The sequence below is a fragment of the Triticum dicoccoides genome, chromosome 6A (assembly GCF_002162155.2).
Source record: "Triticum dicoccoides isolate Atlit2015 ecotype Zavitan chromosome 6A, WEW_v2.0, whole genome shotgun sequence".
Lineage (NCBI taxonomy): Eukaryota > Viridiplantae > Streptophyta > Magnoliopsida > Poales > Poaceae > Triticum > Triticum dicoccoides.
The window spans coordinates 152,794,055-152,800,588 of NC_041390.1; the positions used below are offsets into that span (position 1 = coordinate 152,794,055).

A 6,534-nucleotide genomic window follows, 5' to 3' on the forward strand; every position below is an offset into this window, starting at 1 on the left:
GGCATCCTAGAGACACAACATTAGATCATTGATCTCTTAGCCGTGTGCGGTGCCCCCCTCTACCATAGTCCACCTCGATAATACTGTAGCGGTGCTTAGGCGAAGCCTTGCGTCGGTAGAACCCAACATCGTCACCACGATGTCGTGCTAACGAAACTCTCCCTCAACACTCGGCTGGATCGGAGTTCGAGGGACGTCATCGGGTTGAACGTGTGCTGAACTCGGAGGTGTCGTACGTTCGGTACTTGATCGGTCGGATCGTGCAGACGTACGACTACATCAACCCCGTCGTGCTAACACTTCCGCTTTCGGTCTACGAGGGTACGTGGACAACACTCTTCCCTCTCGTTGATATGCATCTCCATGATCTTGCGTGTGCGTAGGAATTTTTTTGAAATTACTACGTTCCCCAACAATGACTTTCATAGGCCTCAACTACGAAGATCTAAAGCATCTGCAGCCGTTGCCCCCCTCCCCCCAAGGAGGCATAAAAATCGCCACCTGGGGGTGAGCCGGCGGTACAATCGGCGCTGGGACGGTTGGGCATCCAGCCGTCGCCCCCAGGCGCCGATATTGACCCAGTTTTTGGCCCACTTTCGACGAATAAAGGCCTCATATGGGCGAGAATCGGCCCATATTCGGTGTGGTTCGTCATGGCTCGGCATTGAATTCTCAACATAAATATTTTTTATCACATAGTTCATCACAGTAAATCAAATAGTTCAACAAAATAGTGCAACAACAAATAGTTCAATACAAATTATATAGTTCAACAAATAAAAAATCATTACACGTCGAGCTAGGCGTCGCCCTTAATCCTCCATAGGTGCTCCATCAGATCCTGCTGCAGTTGATGATGCACCTGTGGGTCTCGGATCTCTTGAAGCATACTGAGGTAGGTAGTCCAGGTTGTCGGTAGCTGGTGATCAACTTCGTTTAGAGGACCCTGCTTGTAGTATGGTTCAGTGTCAAACACTGGCTCTTCCTGCTAGCTCTCGATGATCATGTTGTGCAAGATGACACATCAAGTCATGATCTCCCACATTTGATCTTTCGACCAGGTCTAAGCAGGGTACCGGACAACAGCAAATCGAGATTGGAGCACACTAAATGCCCGCCTGCAAGCCTCCTGCACCTTGGCAAAGTGGGACTTCTTGCCTCCTGGCACAGCGTTTGAGATAGTCTTCACAAATGTAGACCATCTCAGATAGATGCCATCATCTCGGTAGTACCCCTTGTTGTAGTGCCACCCATTGACCTCGAAGTTCACCGAGGAGAATGACCTTCAACAAGCTTGGCAAAGACAGGGGAGCACTGCAGCACGTTGATGTCATTGTGAGTTTCTGACATACCAAAGAAGGAGTGCCAAATCCAGAGGTTCTGTGTGGCCACCACCTCAAGTACCACACTGCAACCGCCTTTGGCGCCTTTGTACATCCTCTGCTAAGCAATGGGCAGTTCTTCCATTTCCAATGCATGCAGTCGATGCTTCCGAGCATCCCAGTAAATCCTCTTGCCGCATTCTGTGCTAGGATCCGAGCAGTGTCTTCTGCATTGGGTGTTCGCAAGTATTGCGGTCCAAACACTGCCACCACTGCCCGACAGAATTTTTAGAAACACTCAATGGTGGTGGACTTGGCCATGCGCCAATAGTCATCGAGTGAACCATGGGGAGCTTCGTATGCAAGCATCCTCATCGCTGTCGTGCACTTCTTGATCGAGGTGAATCCAAGTTTGCCGGTGCAATCCTTCTTGCACTTGAAGTAGCTGTCGAACTCCCAGATGAAATTCACAATCCTGAGGAAAAGCTTTCGGCTCATCCGATAACAGCGCCGAAATGTTTTATCGCCGTGTAGTGGAGCGTTGGCGAAGTAGTCGGAGTAGAGCATGCAGTAGCCTTCGAGACGATGCCGGTTCTTTGCTTTCATCCGCCCCGGTGCCGAGCCACCTCGCCGCGGTTTTTCATTGCTCGCCAGCAGGGCGGCGAGGACCATGAGATGTTCCTCTTCCTGGATGTCGGCCTCGGCTTTCTCCTCCAGCAGCGCGGCGAGCGCTTCCTCGTCGTCCGAGTCCATTGCCGAGGCAGGCAAATCGCCGAACACCTTGCGGACGCGGTGGGCGCGTACCCGCCACTAAACTGCCCCTCCGCGTCAGGAAACGGCGGAAAAATCGCCCAGCTGTTGGTGGAAGGGCTGCCTCGGCGAAACCTTTGCTCTTTTTTCGGCGGGGATGAGCTATCTAGCGATGGCGGGACGATGGGCGGCGCCGGGATACAGCCGGTTGGCGGCCGATCTCCGCACGCAAGAGAACACCACCGCACAAGCAAACGCAAAGAGGAGAAACTCACACGATCGAGGAGACACACTTGAGCTTAAGGCAACTTTCTTCTTCTCGTGTTGCTATTCGGTGCTTCTACGAGTGATACAGTGAAAGCGTGACGAGAGAGTTTCGTGAGCTTATATGCTGCTACCAGTCAGGTCGTGTTTGGTGGACGGTTTAAATGTGCATGGCACCAATGGATCCTTTTACAGCACTCATCAAATGGTGAACTGCCAAACAACACAAATGGTATCCGTAGAGGCCGGTCGGCCAGATCGGGATGAATGGGCACGTTGGCCTCAATAATTTGTCAACTTAATTAGTTGTCTTCCTTTTTCTAGACCACCCGCCTAACGTAGCCATCCAGACTTAACTCGATGCCCCACTAAAAAAAGAATTAACTCAGATACTCCTACCATTTCATAATATAGCCGACTTTGCGGTACCTATGATAAAGGTGAAACGTGGAGGAAATGTAGAGTTTTCTTTTTGAGGGAAGGAGGAAATGTAGAGTTGAGTGGAAATCTTGGGGATTTCGTTTAGGATCTTGAAAGAAGTTCATTCCAAGTTTTTTTTCCGCATGTGCCTCTTAATAGTATAGCTGTCCTTAAACACAATGTGAATCTTTGACCCACTAAAATCCTTGAAATTACAAACTACTCTCTGTTCCCATAACGTAAACGTTTTTTTGACAAGGGTTAAAATAAAGTCTTATACTATGGGACGGAGGGAGTAAGAGATGCCTGTTCCTTTTCCTTGTTCCTTGGAAAGATGGCTTTTGTAAAGATGATGTTCCTTGGAAAGATGGTTTTTAGTGGACGGACGGAGGGGTTACAGAAGGGTGTGTTATGTCGGCTGGCGGGTCTTTTTAAAAGATCCACCGCCTTGCCAGCCATCTGATTCGATAATGCGAGCATTATGTATTATTCCTTTTCTTTTTTAATTTCCTGCAACAAAACCTTTGTTGCAAAACCTCCTCTTCTCTAATTTCCTGTAACAAGAACCATATTAGAAAACCTCTTCTTCTCTAATTTTCTGCAACAAGATCTTTATTGCAAAAACTGCAACATCTCCCGCGGCCGCGTCTTCTTCAACAACATCTCCAGCCACTTGCGCACTTGCACAATCATCATTCGTTGTTGTTGTTCTGCAACAACGTAACAATTCCGTTGTTGCAGAAACATGTGATGGTGGGCCGAGAGCTAGTAGTGGATGTATGCACATGGTGTTGTCTGTTTGTGGCCGCTGCCAGCGTCGGTGGTTACAGGATGGTGGCGAGGTTGATGGCGCTCCAGGACCGACATGGCGGACCTTGTCAAATCCTTTGATCCAGTTGGCGGGGAGGTGTTTGGCGGCGGATATCTGACATGGATGCGCTCGGCAGTGACAAACTACACGCAGCAGTGCTCGGCTTGGACACCTTCGCCCTCCCTAGTCTGTGCGCTGCGGGATCTAGCCATGTTCGGTTTGTAACAAAAGGCTAGTTGTAAACCCCCTTCATGAAACAAAGGATCGGTTGCAGAAACATGGAGACGGAAGGGTTACTCTCGACCGTCTGATAAAGACTGCATCCGACATACACGGAGGCGGCGTATTCGCTCGCACGGGATCAGCCGGCTGAAGGGAAACATTCTCAGAAAACAACCATTAGAAGATTCAAAAAGTATGGATGTAGGACAAAGGCGGTGGTGGTATGACATTCAATCCTCCTCATAAATTTAATTAGGCCTAGTTCTTTGGATGATTCTTTCAGAATCTTGAGAATCAGACCTTCCCCCAGCTTCTCTCAGAATTTTGAACCCATATTTTTCTAACAATCCTAGCTACTTCCTTCGTCCCATAATATAAGTATTTTTGACATAGTGTAGTGCCAAAAAATGCTCTTATATTATAGGATAGAGGAAGTAGTTAGGATGAAAACAACTGGGATTGTAAAAAATATATAGGTTCATGATTCTGGAAGAAGGTGAGTGAAGGTTCGATTCTTAAGGCTGTGTTTGATAGCGAAGAGTGAAATAAACTGAAGTACCCAAAACTACAGTAATTTTTGCTGTAGGTATTAGATACCATGGTTTTATCAAAACATAATATTTTGAAGTGTTCATAATACACAAAACCTGTTTGGTTATTGCCGTAAAAGACAATATTATTGCCTAGCCGTTGCGTTCAAACACTGGCAGCTACCCTACCTAGCCGTGAAACCCGAAAGCATGCTAGCCAGCCACCGCAGGTAGAACACACTCCAGGACATAACCAGAATCAGGGCGCAAAATATGCAAGCGAGAGAGTTATTAACTCAAACAAACACCAGCACAGGGAACTAGACAGTCTGAACAATGTGCAAGAAACTTCGACATGAAACTGATGCATCCGGACGCAGCCATCTTCAGAGCAGTGGTTGATGTGCAGGCAATGTTACAAATTGTGCGGGGTGTGGCGCCGACGACAACGGAGCAGCCGACCAGCCAGACTTCAAGCAATCAACAACAGTCCTTTATTTTGCTTGAGGCCAATCTATAGGTTACAGCGGGTGCTAAGAAACTAGGACGTATTGTTATACGAGAGTAATTGCCATGCGGTTTTTTTTTAGGGTCACTTGCAATCTGTCAAACTCTATTCTCCTCTTATTTAATGGATGAGGCAAATTTTTTGCCTCCGTTTCAAAAAAACAACGGTCCTTTCTTTTCGCCTGCTCTGTTTTTAAAAAACAGGTCTGGGGTTCTTTTTATTATACAGAGAAAAAATTACAGTTTGTCAAATACTATAATATTGAAACAACAGTTTTTAGGGGCAATCAAACAGCCCATTGTAAATAAAACTATGGTAATCTAAACAACTGCAGTATTTTTAAAATGCTTAGAAAATACTTTACTGTCAAGCGGGGCCTAAGAATATGAAGGAATGGGTGGAAAGAACTGGACCTTAATGGCTTGTCATGATGCCGGTCGTTCGGATCCAACAACCCTAACAATGGATGCTGCGTTTTATACGCTTGTACTGCAAGGGTGCAGCACACTGTACACCCCAGCAGGCAGCAGCTGCTCACCTCTTTGCTCACGCAGTCACGCTCCAGCCTCCAATGGCCTCCGCTTGCGATCGCCTCCGTTACCTCAAGGCCTTCGACGACACCAAGGCTGGCGTCAAAGGACTCATCGACGCAGGCATCACGTCCCGGCCATCTTCCGCCACCCGCCGGACACCCTGGCGCGGGCCCACGACGAAGACCGCTTCGCGATCCCAGTAATCGACCTTGCTGGAGTGACGACGGCGCCGTCCAGGCGGGCCGAGCTGGTGGCCGAGGTGAAGGCAGCCGCGGAGACCGTGGGGTTCTTCCAGGTGGTGAACCACGGCGTGCCGGGGCCGGTCATGTCGGAGATGCTCGCTGCGCTGCGGAGCTTCAACGAGGAGCCGGCGGAGGCAAGGCGCCCCTACTACTCGAGGGACGGGCAGAGCCGCGTGAGGTACCACAGCAACTTCGACCTGTTCCGGTCGCCGGCGGCCAACTGGCGAGACACGCTGTACCTGGACATGGCGCCGACGGGGCCGTCGCCCGGGGAGATCCCGGCGGCGTGCAGAGGCATCGCGGTGGAGTTCACGAGGGAGGTGCAGAGGCTCGGCGGCACGCTCTTCGAGCTGCTGTCGGAGGCCATGGGCCTCCACCGTGGGTTCCTGGAGCAGCACGAAGCCGGCTGCCTCGAGGGGCTGAGCGTCGTCGGCCACTACTACCCGGCGTCGCCGCAGCCGCACCTCACCATGGGCACGTCCAGGCACACCGACCCGTCCTTCCTGACGGTGCTCCTCCAGGACATCGGCGGCCTCCAGGTGCTCCACCGGCAACGGAACGATGAGCAGCCGGTCTGGGTCGACGTGCCCGCCGAGGCCGGCGCGTTCACCGTCAACGTCGGCGACTTCCTTCAGCTGCTCTCCAACGACAGGTTCAGGAGCGTGGAGCACCGTGTCCTCTCCAAGAGCGTGGGGCCTCGAGTCTCCGGGGCCTGCTTCTTCCGGCCGCATGGCGCGGCTGCAGCTGCCAGGGTGTGCGCCCCCATCCTCGTCGGCGACGGCGCCGCGAGTCCTCCAAGGTACAGGAGCGTCACAGTGGAGGAGTTGATCGTCCACTACAGGGACAAGGCTCTCGATGGCACCTCCATGCTTGACCACTACAGGATCTGATATCGATCTATCAAAGGCTACTCGATTGAATAAATTCTGTTA

The 6,534-nt window shown here is 50.7% G+C and overlaps 1 pseudogene; it reads left to right on the forward strand.

The window, feature by feature from the left end:
• The first annotated feature begins 5,304 nt into the window (after nucleotides 1–5,304).
• LOC119319127 lies at nucleotides 5,305–6,534 on the forward strand (annotated as a pseudogene).